At 37.6% G+C, this 18,779-nt stretch overlaps 1 protein-coding gene across 2 annotated transcripts in view; it reads right to left on the reverse strand.

Moving 5' to 3' along the window:
• ST6GAL1 (ST6 beta-galactoside alpha-2,6-sialyltransferase 1) overlaps positions 1-18,503 on the reverse strand; it is a 94,073-nt gene extending 75,570 nt beyond the window's left edge. Inside the window, exons 1-3 of one of the 2 annotated variants that reach the window (XM_087725511.1) lie at positions 18,428-18,503; positions 15,205-15,254; positions 7,893-8,030 (exon numbers count right to left, since the gene is read on the reverse strand). The gene's annotated coding sequence lies outside the window, so the exon portion shown is untranslated. The remainder of the gene's footprint in view (positions 1-7,892; positions 8,031-15,204; positions 15,255-18,427) is intronic. The other variant, XM_087725514.1, reaches the window with a different exon arrangement.
• Between the last annotated feature and the right edge of the window lie 276 nt (positions 18,504-18,779).

Consider the following 18,779-nt stretch of genomic DNA (forward strand, 5'->3'; position numbering starts at 1 on the left):
TAAAAGGACTTAAACAGGAGCTGTATGAGAAATTTGATGCTAAGGTTGATAAAATTAGAGACGACATGCTGAGTCTTGTAACTGTATTAACAGAACATATTTCTGGAGTGGAAGATACTCTAGAGGTTCTTAATGATGCCAATGCTAACTTGACATTGAAAACAGAGGTGGTGGAACAAAAAGTGGAAAATGCTGAAAAAGAAATTATTATGATACAGTACCGACAAATGGAGTTCGCATTAAGAGTAAGGGGGCTGCGTGAGGAGAAACAGGAGAACCTGAAACAGATCCTATCGGAAGCTTTTGACCGCCTGATGGGAAGACCAGGGACCAATCAAGATTGGCAAATTGACAAAGCTTACCGCGTTAACTCCTGGCTGGCAAAGCAGAAGCAGCTTCCTCGAGACATCGTTATATATTTTACTACAAGAGAGTTTAGAAATATGGTACTGCAAGCATCTTATAACACTAAGCTTCAAATTGGCGGTCAAGACCTGGCTGTTTTGAAAGAGATACCACCTCAAATGTTAAGAGCCAGGAGAGACTACGCTTTTTTGGTCGAAGAACTCAGAAATCGTCAGATACAGTATAGATGGGATGCACCATTCGGCATCATATTTACATTTGATAAGCAAAGGTACCGCCTCAACTCTGTATGGAAAGCCCGAGATTTTTATTATAATATATTGAAGGCCGGACACCCTGCACCATCTGGACCTAGAGAAAGACCACAAGAAGAACAGGATAGACAGCAAACTACACAACCACCAGACAAGATGGAGCATCTCTCTTCTCTAGAAGTGCAAGGTGCTATGGAACCAAGACCTAGCCGCATGACTACTAGACGTATGGAGAAACAAGCTAAAAAGCAACAGCATCAACAATCATCGGCCATCGATCAAGGATCTACAACAACAAATCTGGAAGCAATGGGAGGAGCTAGACCTAAGGTTAAACAGGCCGTGCAGGAAGCTCTAAAAATGCTTCAACCAACCAAAGATGACAACTAAGATTTTAACATGGAATGTCAACAGACTGAACTCTCCACAGAAGAGGAAGAAAATATTTCATTATCTCAAACAGTTTAAGAACGATGTAATTTGTTTGCAAGAAACTCATATCAAGTCAACTGATCAAAAATATTTGATCAACTCAAAACTTGGTCAACATTTTGCAGCTTCTGCTATGGAAAAGAAGAATGGTATAGTTGTATACTTAAGAAAAGATATGAAAGCTGAATTAATAGAAGCAGATCCCTTCGGAAGATATATTGCTTTAGACTTAATCTTAGAAGGGAAAAAGACATTACTTTTGGGAATTTATGCTCCCAATCAACAGCAAGATAGATTCTATAGAAATCTTCATGCTAAATTAGTACAGTGGGACTATAGTTCCTGTATACTATTGGGTGACTGGAATGGAGTGATAGACACTAAGAGAGATAAGAAGATTTCCCGCCTAAATACCAAGATGCGAGCAAAGTTACCCAAATCTTTCTTTGACATTATGGATGATTTTGAATTGAGAGATATTTGGCGAGAAAGAAATGCAGAGGAATGTGACTTCACTTTCTTCTCGGACAGGCATCAATCCCTCTCAAGGATTGATTTTATTCTAACCACTAATGATTTGCTTTCTAGGGTCAAGAAAACAAAGATTGCAGCTAGGATCCTTTCGGACCATAACCCAGTTTGGATGGAGTTGGGAAGGGTAGTGCAGGCAAGAAGGTCTTGGAGATTGAATGAAAACTTATTTAGATATGAAAAGTATATTAATGATTGTAAAAAATTACTATCTGAATATTTTGTTTTGAATATGAATAAGGGTACATCTATGGAATTTGTATGGGACGCAAGCAAAGCGTATATGAGAGGAGTTTTGATGAATATAAATAAAACACATAGAAATAAGCAAGGGTTAAAACGAACAGAACTGGAAGAGGAAATTAAGAGAAAAGAGCTGGAGTTAACAATGAACCCAGACGATACAAAGGTTAAGGAAGCTATTAACATATTAAAATCTCAATTTGACATGTTGATCTCTGACCAGGTGGCTACTAATCTATTATATGCAAAACACAATACTTTTTGTAATGCAAACAAACCTGGCAGATGGTTAGCTTATCAGATTAGGAAAAAAAGGAAAACTCGAAATATATCTAAACTGATTTACAGAGGGAAGGAGGTGTTTCAACAGGAAGAGATTCAAAAGGCTTTTTGGGAATTTTTTACAGAACTGTATAAAGGGGATAAAATTAATGGTTTAGACATAGACAAATATTTAGACAAAGAGAAAATACCTTCAGTTAGAGAAGAACACAGGCAAAAATTGAATCAACCAATAACCTCGGGGGAAATCCTGCAGGTAATTAAGCAATTAAAGTCAGGGAAAGCACCAGGTACAGATGGCTTGACAGCGGTTTACTATAAAAACTTACAGTTAGAAATGGTAGAACCTCTTAGAGAATTATTTAATATGATTCAAACGGAAGGTAAAGTCCCTCCATCTTGGAAGACAGCGTTTATATCTTTGATACCCAAAGAAGATCAAGATACTACTCAACCCAAAAATTATAGACCTATTTCATTACTGAATGTAGATTATAAAATTTTTACTAAAATATTAGCAAATAGGTTAATGTTGGTCACTCAACAATTGATACATACGGACCAAACAGGTTTTATACAAGGGAGACAGATGAAAAGTAATGTTAGATTAATTATTAATGCATTAGAATATTTGGGAAAGAACAACCAGATCCCTGCTGCGTTTATATTTTTGGATGCTGAGAAGGCCTTTGATCGAGTTAACTGGCAATTTCTGTTGAAGATACTGCAAAAAATGCAGATAGGAGATAATTTTTTACAGTCAATTAAAGCAATATACCAACAGCAAACAGCACAAATCATAGTCAATGGAAGTCTAACAGACTCTTTTCAAATTGGAAAAGGTACAAGACAGGGCTGTCCTTTGTCCCCATTATTGTTTATTATAACTTTGGAAGTATTGTTAAATAAAATACGGGGCTTGGATGGTTTAAAAGGGATCAAGATTAGGCAGCAAGAATATAGAGTCCGCGCTTTTGCGGATGATTTGGTCATAATATTGGAACAACCGCAGGAATCCAGTATGGTTTTAATGAATATGATTAATCAATATGGTCAACTGTCGGGCTTTAAAATAAACTTAGGAAAAACCAAAATATTAGCTGTAAATATGAATATTAAACAAAAGGAAGAATTAGGAGTGATGCTAGGATGTGAGGTAGTTGAAAAAGTCAAATATCTTGGAGTTAACATTTTAACTTCAAATGGGAAATTATATAAGCATAATTATGAACCAGCTTGCTACAGCCAGCGTGCCTCCCGCCGTTCTTTCCCACGCCCTTCCTGCCCTCAACCGCTCACCCTGCGACCGTTCTCCAGCCGTTCCCATGTGAGGTCGGAAGCCCGACAAGACGGCGACGCAGAAAGCCTGCGGTAGAAAGATAAGAAGCGCGCCCAAGATGGGTGGGTAGGGGAAACAGAATTCGCGGGAAGGAAACGGAGCGGAGCAACAGGGAGTTGGAGAAGAAACAAGAGGACTGGCGGCTTTGCAATGCAACCCCTTGGTCCCGCTGGCCGCGGATTTGATTCGGCGTAAGCGGGGACCGAACACATGCAGCGCCGACTTTGCGCCGCGTCTTTGCTGTGAGGCGGGGTAATTCAACCTCCCCCGCCCCCCCAACAACGTGTGTGTGTGTCTGTGTGTGTGTGTGTGTGTGTCTGTGTGTGTGTGTGTGATTCCGCTTGATGAGATGGTGGTAGAAAACAGTATACGAATTGCGAATTTGATCAAAATTGGTGGCCAAAGGAGTGGAGGGAAGAAAGAAGAAAGAAAGAAAAAGAGAAAGAAAGAAAGAAAGAAAGAAAGAGCCTTTGAACTTGTACAGAGTACATGTCCTGCTCATCCCCTTGCCGCCCTATAGCAATAACACTTAGACTTATATACCACTTCACAGTGCTTTCCAGCTCTCTCTAAGCGGTTTACTGCCCCCCAACAATCTGGGTTCTCCTTTTACCCACCTCGAAAGGATGGAAGGCTGAGTCAACCTTGAACCTGGCGAGATTCGAATTGCCAAGTTGCAGGCAGCCGGCAGATGTAGCCTTCAGTACTGCATTCTAACCACTGCATTCCAGCCACCACGGCTCTCTAGAAACAAATTGGAAGCAGGAAATTGGGACACATAGTTCCTTGACAGAAAGACCTGTGCATCTTCTGCTCTAGAAACATGACCAATGAAGATAGAGGTGGCTGCTCTGAAAGGCTGAGTTTTAGAAATATTAAGGCAGGTCATTGCCCCAGTCCCTCTCTCTCTTATACAAATATATTGGGTGTGGAGCAGTTGTAGCCATGACAAAGTCTCCTTCCTTCTTCCTCCTTCCTCCTTCCTCCACCCCTCCATCCATTCTGTCAGTACTCTGTCACTACTTTTTTGTGGAAGAGTCGGTCAACAATGAAAGTACACACCAAAAGGATTAAGAATGGTGAAATCCAAATGAAATACAATAGAAGAGGAAATAACATAAAGTGAGCGGTATCAATTGCTTTTAGAAAAAAACAGGAAGCTTCTGTTCATTTTGTATTGTGTAAATGTGATGTACGTCTTATGTTTTGTGTGTGTGTATTTTACATGTTTGTTAATTAAAAATTTTTTTTTAAAAAAAGGAAAGTACACACCAATGATCATTGAATGCATTTGCCAAGTGTTGGGTTGCATTTGCCGGGCAAATAGTCTCTGGTAACCAATGATATAATGTTCAAAAAGATGAAAGATATCCACACTGTACAATAGTATACAATAAAAATACAATAAAAAGGCAAAACAACAGAATGCCAGAAGAGCTAGAAAAAATGCTAATGTCAACTTGGCTATGTCTACTTTGGCTATATCTAGCAAAGCACCAGTAACCCAAGATTTGTGGGTTATTGATAGTGAAGCATCACAGTGCATTGCTAGAGATAGAAAAAGGTTTGTAAAAATGACCACGAGCAAGGAATGTGTATTTTTGGCAAACGGATGGAAGGTGAAGGCGGCTGGTGAAGGTAATGCATGTTGTTCATTCCTAAAGGAGAAGTTACCAATGTTATATGTACCTAAACTGAAATTTAATTTATTATCAGTAGGGGCTCTTGTTAATATTGGCTATGTAGTAACCTTTAGGGGAGATAACTATATAATTGAAAAAGAAGATAATAAGGTTACTGCCAAATTAACAAATGGTTTATATGTTATATCTGATGCCCAGATAACTAACTCAGTTTATGATAATGTGAAACCACATGATGAATGTATACATTTACTACATAGATGCATGGGGCACATTAATTTCAAGCAAACAACAAACTGTTAAATTGTCAGAGGGAGTAAAACTAAAACATTTAAACAGCAATGTTTGCAATCAGGAGAAGAGCAAAGTTATTCCTGCAAACAGACTGAATGGTTTTAAAGCAAAGGAACCTCTTGTTTTTGCTGATATAATAGGATCTTTGAAAACCAGTTTGGGAGATGCCTGTCATGTTTAAGTATCAGGGATCATTATTCACAATACGGTTTCGGTTATTTAATGAAAAACAAAACTCTCACAACGCTTCCCTGAATGGGGAGCTTACCTAACAAAAGACATAAAATAAATCTGTACAGGTACTTGTATGACCACAATTGAGTCGAAAATTTCTGTGGCTAAGAGAGAGACAGTAAAGTGAATTTTGTCCCGTTTTATGACCTTTCTTGTCATAGTTGTTAAGTGAATCTGTCATCCCTACTGATTTTGTTTGTCAGGTCATAAAAGATGATTACATGACCCCAGGACACTGCAACCCTCAAAAATATGCCAAGCATCTGAATTTTGACCTTGTGCCCATGGGTGTGAACAATTGTCACCTGTCACCTTTTTTTTAGTGCCATTATAACTTCAAATGGTCTCTAAATGAACTGTTGTAAGTTGAGGACTATAATGTATTTCAGTATTCATAGTAAATCAGGAATTTTAGGTGCAACTAAAGCATTCGAACAAAATTGTGAATTAAAAAAGATGTTTTAATTGGATGTACTGATATTCTCCAGTTTTAGAAAATAGAAATTCTTCTTGTGACAACTTAGTTTAAAAAACTGATTGTGTATGCACAGTGCTAAAGCTGAAAGTTAGGAAAGTTAGCCTTATGATACTTCTAATTTAGATTAAGAAATGTAGGAATTCTTCCTTAATTTAAATTTCCTTAATAATTTATTGATTTGCTGGAAATTTCTTAAAGTTACTAACATGGATATCTGTCTCTAAGTGTACCAACATTTCCTCAAATCCACTGGTGTTTTTAAATCATTAATATATCAATATTACCTTAAGATAAAAAATCTGAAATATTTACATTGAAAATACTGCTTTCTCAGAATAATTCTTCCAAAATATGTGAAAATATTCAAACACCAAGTTAGAGTGAATAAGGAAGAAAACCTTCCAAAAAATTTAACTACAAAAGAATAGTTGCCTAAAACAGTGCCACACCTCCAACCTTTTGCGCACCAGGGACTGGTTCTGTGGAGAGATATTTTTCTGTGGACTGGAGGGGGCGTGGTTTCACATGATGCCTGCTTCCCGTGGATGGGGCTTCACTTGTTTGTGTCACACAGTTTCTGGCATGCTGGGGACTGGTGCCAGTCCACGGATTAGAGGTTGGGGAGCCCTGGCTTAATAGATGTACTCTTGTCTTAAGCAAAGATCTCTACTGTGGAAGAATATTACCCCATACAGGTAGTCTTCGACTTACATCTGTTTGTTTAGTAACCATCAAAGTTATAATGACACTGAAAAAAGTGACTGTTTTTCACACTTTGAACATTGAGGCATTCCCATAATCACATGATCAAAATTCAGATGTTTGGCAACTGACTCATATTTATGACATTTGCAGTGTCCTAGGGTTATGTGCTCATTTTTTACGACCTTCTGACAAGAAAAAGTCAAGAAAATTTATTCTTTTCTAGCATTTATATCCCACCTTTCAGCTGAAATGCTCTAATGTAATTTCAGAAAATATGTTCTATTCTGTTTCAGTGCCTTTTTGCCTCACATTTCTGCTTTCCATCCAACCTTCTTCCTGAAAGTATATGCAAACTAAAATGGATTGCTGACCTCTAGGGGTTGTTTTTTTTTACTTACAATATCTTCTGCTTTGAAAATCTGAATAATACACAATTCAGTTACAAATGTAACTTCCTATTGGGAAATATGCATTTGCTTCAGTACAGAATAACAGGGAAGTTGCCAGAGGTATTTGAGAATTTGAGAATTTTATTAGTATTTATAGGCCGCCCTTTTCCCTGAGGGGACTCAGGGCGGCTTACATAAAATAAGGAGGGGAGGATACAGACAATAGACACAAACAATACATAGAAGTAAAATAGTAAGCAACATTCATTCATCATTCGGGTGGGGACAAATTATCTTTATCCCCAGGCCTCACGGGCTAGCCAGGTCTTAAGGGCTGTGCGGAAGGTCTGGACGGTGGTGAGGGTACAAATCTCCACGGGGAGATCGTTCCAAAGGGTCGGAGCTACTACTGAAAAGGCTCTCCTCCGTGTAGTTGCCAGTCGGCACTGACTGGCAGATGGAACTCGGAGGAGGCCTAATCTATGTGATCTAATTGGTCGCAGGGAGGTAATTGCCTTGAACTATAGTATGACAATAATATTGATATGCTAGTTTTTTGCTTTCTCGCTGGAAATAACATTACCTGCTAAAAATATACTGATATTATCTAATCACTAATCACTATATTTTTAATGTATGTGTTTGCTCAACTTATTTCCATCTGGAGTGCTAATTTAGGACACAGTTCCTTGGCAGAAATACCTGTGCATCTTCTGCTCTGGACACCATGACCAATGAAGATGGAGGTGGAGCCTTATTTCGCCTTATTTCCATCTGGAGTACTTATTCGGCCTTATTTCTCTCTGCAGTACTTCCACATTTTGCTCCCATCATCACCAACTTCAAAGAAAAGGATAAACAAGCAGAAATTATGAAGTTTCCTTGGAAACATGTAGAGGCTACTACAACAAAAGTAGGAAGTGACCAATGGGAAAGTAAATGAGAGCCACCATAGGATAAGGTTCTGAATCTCAGCCAATGCAATATTTTTAGCACACGGCATGAACTTCTGTGTCTTTTATCCTTCCCAGTAGGGAATTCAATCCTGACTGGGATCTTGTGATGGTGCTGGAATTGTGTCTTTAATGTAAAATATCACTCCTCTTTTCTTACAGATTTCCAATGCGGTAAATATTTTCCCAAGTTTTGCTGCACCAATAAGTATTCATACTGTTTTTGAATATGCACTTCTTGTAGACAGATTTTATCCAATTTTAATTTTTCTAATTTGTGAAATATTCTTCTTTTAATTGCTGAGTTAAGTCCATTTATATTGATTGTAATCATTTTTTCTCTTCCATGTTTATATTTTACAAGTAGGATTTATAGCTCTAGTTGATCTCGGTTCTCGTAGTTCTCTAATATCAACACCACCTACAGCACCTTCTTCTGTTTCAATCCTGCCTATAGCACCTTCTACTTTCTCAGTCTCGTCTGTGGATGCCTCTTAGAGTTCTACCAATAATTCTTCTTTTCCAGCCTTCTCAGCCTTCCCTCTCAGGTGCTCTATGAAGAATGCTTCTGCTTTTTAGGTTGTATCTATTCTGTATCTTCATCCTTGCCACGCAAATATTAAACCTTCTGGTATAAGCCATCTATAATTGACACCTTTTTAAAGTAAAATCTTAGTCAGGAATTGATATTGTCTTCTCGTCTCTCTCAGTCTTCTTGGAATTTGTTTCAAAACTACAATCTCCTTGCCTTTATATTCCAGTTTTCTATCTCTTGTTTTTTGTAGAATTTGTGACTTGATTATTTTCTTAGTAAATCTTACATGAACATCCCTTGGGAGAGCATTTCTCGCTGCATATCTTGTGTAAACTCAAAATGCTCCATCTATACCATCCATCATCTTCTCTTGGGTTATCTCTAACACATCGGTCAGAATTTCTGATATTATTTGTGCCAGGTTCTCTCCTTTTTCTATATTTTGAAATCTTAAGAAAAATTCTGACTGATCCATCACCCATCCCAATATTCTGCTGTTATCTTTTCCCACTGTACTCAATCTACTGTCAATGTCCTCAATTTTCTTCTCTCTTTGTTCATCCTTTTCTTCAATTTTTTGTAGTCTGTCCTCAGGTAAAATCATCCATTGTTGAATATTTTCAATTTTTTCTTCTGTTTTACCTGTCTTTTATATTTTTTGTTCATTGTTCTATCATCTCAATTCTCTTTTCCATGTTCTCTGTTCTTTTTTCAATAGTTTCTGTTCTCTTTTCAATGCTCTCCGCTCTTGTAATTTTTGTATTCCTTGCATAATTGCCTCTAATGTTACTCCTTGTCTTTTTCCTGTTGAAGCATCATCTGTATTGATCTTTGTCTTCCTGCAGGTGAAGAAGAGGGGGTTGTTGTTGCGGAGCCAAGAGTTGTTATTTTTTTACTCATCTTCTTTTTGTGTTTTAATCTGCCTAATGTGGGTCAAAAAATAAAAATAAAACAATAAACAGGAGTTAAGGGGCAACAGAAAAAGCCAAAAGAAGAAAAAGGAAAATATACAATAATATGAAAAACCAAAAAGTTAAAAATCTTTAATCTCTTGTATGCCCTTGTCCAGTTGGTTCTAATTAAAAAAGGAAGAGGAAGAAAAAAAGGGGGGAGCAAAAAGGGAGAAAAGGAACAACAATCCCCAAATAAAAATATAGAAATATGAAAATGCAAACATTATGAAAAGGAAAAAGAAAAAGGAAAAAAGAAAAAGTGTTTAAAATTTCCCTTAGTCCAATTCACTTAAAGCAATCTAACAAAGAAAAAAAATTCAAAAAAGAAAAAGTGGACAGAAAGGAGTCACAACTTTCAAAGCAGAGTAAGGTAAACACTGCCACCAAAAAAAGGAAAAAGAGTTCAAAGCTTTTATAAGGTGAAAGCCTTTCCAAGGTCACTCTGAGCTTTCCCTTAATTTTTTTATTTATTCTTTCAAGGTAAATTTCCAGACACTGAGAGTTTCCCAAGGAACACCTGTCTAAACAACCATGTTCCTCTCACTATCAAGCCTTGACTAAGTAACCTTGAAAGGAACAGCTTCTCTCCGAACACTCATACAAAAATAAAAACATTGTTTCAAATCCACTACGTGGCAGTGATACTGTTTCCCACTCTCTTACACTCTGCCTTTTACTTTAAAAAAATAGAAAAAGGAAAGCCAGAAAAGGGAAAATACAATGGTTCATTAAGCAAAAGTAAAAAAAGGAAATTCTTAGACAGTTAAAGCTTGATTTACCAATGATTCCAAAGAGTCCATTGAAGAAAGTAAAAAAAAAAGTCCAAAGAGTCAGTCCAATTTAAAAAGTGAATTACAATGTCAGACCAATCAGGCTTCTGGCAGTAAAATGGGAAAAAAGGAAACCTTCAATTGACCATGCCTTAAATCCGCTGCTTGCTCTCTCATCAGTCTTTATTTTAAATTAAATCTCCAAATTTAGGGTGTTCTCTCTCCAATAATTTTTTTAAAACTCTCACCAAGATTTCATGCTTCTCTCCTGCCCTTGCATTACGGAGCTGTCAGCAGTTCCAGCAGCCTAATGGCTGACTCTTAGTCATGGCAAGAGATGACTTGTAGTCGCCGGCTTTTTCCCGGATCACCAGAGACTTTGCGGGTGTCTCTGGGATCGACAGGGTATACCATACGTGTCACCATCTCTATGGGATGGTTTAGGTCCAGTTGGACCGTTCAGGCGACCAGAATTTGGTGGCGATCCCGGAAAGTCTGTCGTTTCACCGCAACGTGAAGATCATCCCCCTATAGTGGTTTCTTTTAACCAAGGTTAAAATGAGACATGATTCTATAAATCTCTGGTAACCTTTTACAGACTGCTAACACAGGACTCAAAACACGATGAATTATGGATTTGCATATGCATAAGAAATGGGTTATGGGAAGAAATTTGTTTGTAACCTTACAGGGGATAATGAGCTATTAAGTATGTTTATACATGTTGTACTGAAGATCAGAAATTACCTCTTTTTCCTTCCTTGCTCTTTTTCTTAATTTCCTTTCTAAATTTCCTTTTCTCTGAGTTTTGTTTGCATTTGTTTTTACTATTTTAATTAAAGTTTTCAATAAAAGTCAAATCAAAACAAAGCAAAAATGACCTCCCTCAGTAGCACCTGGTTGAATAGAAATGGGGAGAAAGCAGAGCTCCAAAGCACTCCACAAAATGGCCCTTTGGTTAACCTCTCCCCACTACCAAAGCCAACTGGATCCAGTCCTGAAGACAGGAGGAGAACCACTGCAGTTTTGGGAGCTGACCCAGAAGGATACCATGGTCAACTATACGGCTAACTGTATATTTGTTGTATCTTTCACAATTAATTACATTACATAATTACATTATGGCATGTGATTATATAATTCTGACTCATGAAGCTGATGTAATAATTGCCCAGGCTCTGTAATAGAATCCTAGTGCTGAATTATGTGTAGTGTAAATTGGTTGACTTAAAAGAATTTAGCCAAAGTAGCTTTAAAAAATAAAGCTACTAGTAATAATGCAACTAGTTTCATTTGTAGCTTCAAAAATTATCAAAGACAAACAGGGTCAATGACTGTCTATAATGTTCTCAGAAGTGTTATCAACACACAAGCTGTTTCCTGAGATCAGCTTTCCTATTTTCCCAATGATACACCATAAGCAATAAGAAAGTTCCAGTAAAAATATTTGTAAACACATATGAAGTTCTTCTGTGCTGCTGTTTGTAACCTGACAGTTTATTTCCTGACAGATAAAACAATTAATCAGTGGAACAACTTGCCTCCAGAAGTTGTAAATGCCCCATCACTGGAAGTTTTCAAAGAAGAGATTGGACAGCCATTTGTCTGAAACGGTGTATGGTTTCCTGCCTGAGCAGAGAGTTTGGTTAGAAGAATCTCTTTGAGATTCGTTCTGTTCTATTCTATTCTATTCTATTCCATTCCATTCCATTCCATCCCATCCTATTCTTTATGAATGTTTAAACTACTTTAGTTAAATACTTAAACTCTAAGTAATGTACAGAAACCAGTATAATAATAACACAATAATAACAATAACATACCACCAAAATACAATATATAATTACAGTAGAGCTATAATTAATAGAATAGTTTTGGGACTGGACGTCTGCATCATTTAAGTCCCAATGGCCTCCTAGGAAAGCAAAAATCTTATGAGCTTCTAGGCGGTCAGCAGAATGTGAGCTACCCTTGCCAAGATTAACAGATTAACGGAGTTGGAAGGGACCTTATAGGTCATCTAACCCAACCCTCTGCTCAAGCAGGAGACTTTACATCATTTCTGACAAATGGTAGTCCAATCTCTTTTTGAAAGTCTCAAGTGATGAAGCCCCCACAACCTCCGAAGGCAAGCCATTCCACTGGTTGATTGTTCTCACTGTCAGAAAGTTCTTCCTTATTTCTAGGTTGAATTTCTCCTTGGTCAGTATTCATCCATTCCTTGTCTGGCCTTCAGGTGCTTTGGAAAACAGGTTGACCCCTTCCTCTCTGTGGCAGCCCCTTAAATTTTGGAAAACTGCTATCATGTCTCCCCTGGTTCTTCTCTTCACTAGACTAGCCATGCCCAGTTCCTGTAACCGTTCTTCATATGTTTTAGTCTCCAGTGCCCTAATCATCCTGGTTGCTCTTCTCTGCACTTTTTCTAGAGTCTCAGCATCTTTTTTTATAGTGTGATGACCAAAACTGGATGCAGTACTCTAGGTGTGGTCTTACTAGGGCTTGAGAAACCCTTTCTTGATAAGTGGGAACTTCACAAGGAATTCACTATCTTCAACTGGGAAGAAAGAATCTATCCAAAATAGTCAGCAACAAAGATACCCAGGTGTTGAGCATAACAAGGCTTTATAGCCATGTAATCCATATGAAAATAATAATTTGTGATGCAGTCAAATACAGAATTAACTGTTCCTATCAGGTATCCATTTGAAGATGTGTGAGGCCAGATTACTCCCTGCATTCATATAGTTTATTGGACAGAATTGTTTGACGCAGCCCAGTGCAACTGGAATAGATTAGAATTGCCATCTTGGAAGTGCTTCCTGTCAAACATTAAAAACCAATGGACTAATTTAGAGGATCATGTTGTAACCAGAAGATTCCAAAAGAGTCTTTGATTTCTTCCTTACTTTTTATTAAAAATGAACTCAAGAATATATTTGATTTACTATATGTATGCACACACTCTGAATTCTCTGAATTCAAAACAGAAAATAACGTGTCACATACATTGTTATTTTCTAGTGGCAAAACATAAGTCAAGCACGCTATAAAACTTGTTCATCAGTGAAAAATTCAGTCTTTATTGAATTGTGGCAGACAGGGCCGCTCTTACCTCTATAGAGTTCTGACATAACTATTGTGCCAGATGTAATTACAGCAACATGCATTGTTTTAAAAAAAAACTATTTTAAAAAGTCCAGGTCTTGTTGGCAAGATGAAGACTATGCAAACTATCATATACTATACAGATGATTTGCTTGACTGGAGGTAGTGTTTGATCTATTGCCTGTTTTTACATCAATAAGCATGACTTACCAAATATGAGTTCATATGGACTGATTTATGCAAACCCCAGAACCATGGAGGCAATAATTAAATTTGGAGTATAAAGTTAAGAATATCTGTTCTGTCAACTAATGGAGAAAGGAACAAAAAAGAACCGTTGCATGCACTCAGAAAAAAGTAATGAGTGTACTTAGGAAGCTATTAATATAATACCATCTGCTTCTTTTGGCGGTTGACCAGAATGTTTATAAAAATATCAAACTGTATATGGACCTTTTATTTGATATTTTATTTTGATTCTCTCTGTGTATGCTAATGGAGACATGATAGCTAAGCTGAACAGATGAACAGCGCCATGCTGATTGTCCATGGCTATGCTGCTTGCTGACTTCCTTCTGTTAGTGAGGCAGTATTGCCCATGCTTGGCAGAATGCAAATGTGAGAATGATTACATATTTAGCTATAATAAAGCAACGTGTTTTCCTATTTTCAAGCTTATGTGTTGCATCTCCCAAATATATATTTTAATTTAAGTGGATGAATCACATATATGACTGGGAAAATATGGAAATAATTGACCTGGCAAACATCAGAAGAGCACATCAATGAAACTACATATGATCTATCATCCAATCAAGCTTTTGATGAAAGCCATGCACAAAATACTGATGGAGGAGACAGATTAGAATAGGTGGAAACACCATTCCCAATCATCAATCAGCTGACATGTCCCAAGAAGTTGCAGGATGCAAATTCCACAAAGATTATAAATACCGTATTTTCACGACTATAAGCCGCACTGAAAATCCTAAAATTTGATCCAAAACCGGCAGTGCGGCTTATAACCCGGTGCGCTTTATATGTGGAAAAAGATCTCCCAGCTGCTTTCGTGGCTTCCTGGAGCGCCAAGAACCTTCGCGCTGTTATCCGCTCCTCACGACTGCAATAGATGTCCAGAAGCGGCTTTTGGGGCTAATGGGGATTGGATTTCCAGCTCGATAGCCCCTGCCGCTTCTGGACGTCTATTGCAGTTGTGAGGAGCCGAGGAGAGTGCGGAGAACAGCGCGAAGGTTCTTGGCGCTCCAGGAAGCCCCGAAAGCAACTGGGGGAGGCGCACGGCTTGGTTTCTCCTCCCTGGATGTCGCAGCAGCAGCCCCAAGCGCACCGATCTCTGTGTTTTTCGCATCGGGGTGTGCTCTTGCAGCACACCCCGATGCAAAAAACACTGAGATCGGTGAGTTTGGGGCTGCTGCTGCGACGTCCAGGGAGGAGAAACCAAGCCGTGCGCCTCTCCCAACTGCTTTCGCGGCTTCCTGGAGCGCCAAGAACCTTCGCGCTGTTCTCCGCTCCTCCTCGCGACTGCAACAGATGTCCAGAAGCGTCGGGAAACGTGCGGCTTATAACCCGGTGCGCTTTATATGTGGAAAAAGTTTGAAAAATTAACGTTAATTGATACTGCGGCTTATAATCCGGTGCGGCTTTTGGTCGTGAAAATACGGTACTCAAGACAATCCTTACTTCTGAATTCTTGCACTGTGAAAATATTGCTGGAGTACAACGCATAACATCTGCAGAAAAAAGAAAGAAAGAAAGAAATTAAAACCAGTTCTTGAATTCTACTTTGATAGGGATAATTTGAACCCTGGAGAACCACAACTAAAAGAAAGTTCAATGAACTAATGCTTCCGTTATCCAAAGATATGTCTCAAAAATCTTTGCAATTGGGAAGATGACAGAAAGAGGAAGAAGTATGGCATGGAAAGATAAGAGGGAAGGCTAAAGTGTAGGGCTCCATCTTCACTTAGTTTAGCCCACCAATAGAATATGTGAGTTTGGCTAATGTCAAAAAACAATATATAGCTGTTTTCTTATTGATATAGCACACGGATTTCATCCTAAAGAAAGCATAGCATAAGAACATATTGTTATGATTTATGGTAGCCATTTATTTTTGAAGAATGGGTTGGCTTTTGTTCTGTTCATGGATATTCTTCCTTATATAGTACAGTAGTAGCCAAAATTGTGGAAACCTTTTGGAAAAATTGTATTTTCTAAAACTAGCCAATAACACCACTTTTTTTGGGAGTAGTAACATAAAATTATATGTCAATGGAAAGATAATTTAATCAAGAATGTAATGCAATATGAAGGAATTGCTATTAGAGTAGCAGTTATAAAGAAGAAAAGTGAAATGAAATATACAAAAATTATCACTATAGAAAAAATGAGATATACAAAAATTATATCACCATGTCAGTTAATTCTTAGTTGGGTAACCTTTATCATGAATTACGGCCTTACAGCATTTTCCCATGGAGTGAACCAAGTCTTTTAGTTTTGCAGCTGTTATAATGTGTAACCAAGATTGAATGCTTGCTTCCATTAACTGGGTTTTATTGCTGGGTCGCTTCTGACTAACAAGTTTCTTTAGTCGGCTCCGTAGATTTTCAATTGGGTTAAGATCTGGGCTATTCCCAGGCCATTCCAGCAGTGGAATATGATTATCTTGAAATTCCAAAAGAAAGTGGTGTTATTAGCCATCAAATCTCAAAAATACACTTTTCCCAAAAGATTTCCACAATTTTGGCCATTACTGTATATATGTTAGATTTCCCAATGCATTTATGAATATTTTCAAAGTGTGAGACAGTATTAAGTGCTTGGGAAATGAAGTCATGGTACAGATTGTGTTCTGACCAAATGAGTGTAACAGTATGATGACACTCATGTGATGAGAGTTGTTTTGTGGAAAAATCTGTAAGTAGAAGTTTAACATGCAGCTTGGAAAAATGAAGGAATTTTTTTTAGATCATTGGGTAGCAAAATTGCAAGTTTTACATCTCTCTCTAATGTGACACATATTTGCTGGTTGTGGAGTTTTAAAGGTGGTTCCTCCAGATGTTGGAACCAACTTTAAGACTCCATGTTTAATTTCACTCTACTGCAGATCAAATGGGGACTGGAATCAGCAAACCTCATATTCCCTGTTGAATTTTATTTTCAGCTTCAGCTTTTTAGACAATAGATTGTGAACATGTTTCATTGTTTGCCATAATCTTAACTTTTCACCCTAAAGAATGAAGAAATGAAGAACATTTTCTAACTCTGAGTCTATATTTCTTGGGATGCAAATTTTGTGAAAAGATGGAAATATGAAGAAATTAAGTAAAAATGAAACCAGTAAAACAGTGCCTGTTTTTTACCTGTTGGTCAAATTATTTTTTATTAAGTTATAGAAGAACAAAGGGGGAAGGGAAAGGAGGAAGTGAAGTGAGGAAATATAGGAAAAAAGAAAGAAAAAAAGCATTGACTTTTGACTCTGTTACAGTAAAATAAGGCATTAACATCAAATCACAGTTTTTTGCTTTTCCGTAATAGTATGAACAAGTCATTTCTATAAAGAGCTAATCTAATCTGTAAAACCCAAAGTTCAGCACAAAGTTCAGAAGCAGTTTCCACATGGAAACAAAAGTATTTATATTATTTATTTAGCCAGAACAGTGCTTGTTTTTAAGGTGTTTGCATGAGTGCATTTTCATGGAAGTTTAATAAGGGGACGTTTTTGTGATTTAATTATTTGTTCCACTTCCTTGACTACAGAGATAGTCCTTGATTTACAACCACTACTGTTCATGGTGGTGCTGAACAAATAAGGGTTACAACCAGTCCAAAGAGTTCTGGCCATCTGAGCAGCACCTCAACCATGTGATTTTGTCCAGGATGCCTGGCAACCAGCTCACACTTATGGCCAGTTGCAGTGCCCCATGTTACACAATTGCCATTTGCTATCTTCACAGCCAGTTTTTTTTCTGCTAGCAAGGAAAAAGTTAAAATACCTAAGACCGATGGTATTTCTAAAAAGAGGATAAATTAAAAGCACAATTACAAACCATCAGCCTCTAGATGAATGATCTAGAAGAATGTTTTTCAGCCTCAGCAACTTTAGGATGTGTAGACTTCAACATGGGCTTGAAGTTTAAGCCCATCTTAAAAGTTGCTGAGGTTAGAAACACTGATGAAGACTAAAGAAACAAATTGGAAAATAATGTTGATAGATTAAAAGAAGTGACAGTCTGAAAACAGCAGAATGAAATCTAGTAGAGACAAATGCAATGTCTATGCTTAGGAAAAACAAACTAGGTGCACAAATATAGAACTGGGAACAGATGGGCTAGTAGTAGTAGGTGCGAAAAATGTGAAATTGCAGTTGATGACAAGGTGAATATAGCCGTGAGGTTACTAAAATAGACAAACACAATTTTAGTCTGCATGAACAGCAGCATCCTATAATTATCCAAAAGGAAGATGACCCTGAATTTAAGATACTTTCCTCCAAAACAAAATCCAACAGACAAGACAGTTAAGAACATGCAAAAAGAATCCTCTAAATTGCTCAGCTGCCCTGCTTTGCAGTTCAGACTGTCAGACTGTCAAATAGGTCCCTGAAACACTCTTATGTATTTCTCCACTTATAACAGTGTGTTTGTGCATTGGCTGATTAGGGGACATAATAAAATAAAATGAAATAAATTGAATGGATGGATGAACACAGATTAAAATATATTATTTGTAAAATAAAACATCTATTTTGTGAAATTAATTAATTCCATATATGATAACAAATACCCATGTATTTGACGTTGTCTTTTTCCAGGACTATTTGTGTGATCCTTATTTACTCAAGTGTTGACCAAACAATTTCGTTTAGCTTCTTCAGAAAAGGTTAGTCAGATCAACCCACCTGCTGAAATGCACTGCTGCTAGTGCTGAGGATGGGCTATTATAGCAACGTTGCTCCATGGAAGCATCTGTAAGTGATTCAAGATGGCGTGCAAAAAGGATTAAAAACTCTATGACATTATGAGAGTGTATAATTTTCAAATGATTTTTTCCTTAGAAAGCATGATAGTCCAAGACGGTTGATTCAAAATGACAGCTTTCTTATTTTCTCATAAACTAAGAAACACCTTGCATTCAGAAGTTCTAGGTGGATGTTTTTAAGAAAAGACTGGAACAGACACCTATCTGAAATGGTATAGGGTCTCCTGCTTGAGCAGGAGGTTGGATTTGAAGACCTCCAAGGTTCCTTCCAG

The sequence above is a fragment of the Thamnophis sirtalis genome, unplaced genomic scaffold, assembly GCF_051295495.1.
Source record: "Thamnophis sirtalis isolate CommonGarterSnake01/CBP01778 unplaced genomic scaffold, rThaSir2_p1.2 scaffold_11, whole genome shotgun sequence".
In the NCBI taxonomy this organism is placed as follows: domain Eukaryota; kingdom Metazoa; phylum Chordata; class Lepidosauria; order Squamata; family Natricidae; genus Thamnophis; species Thamnophis sirtalis.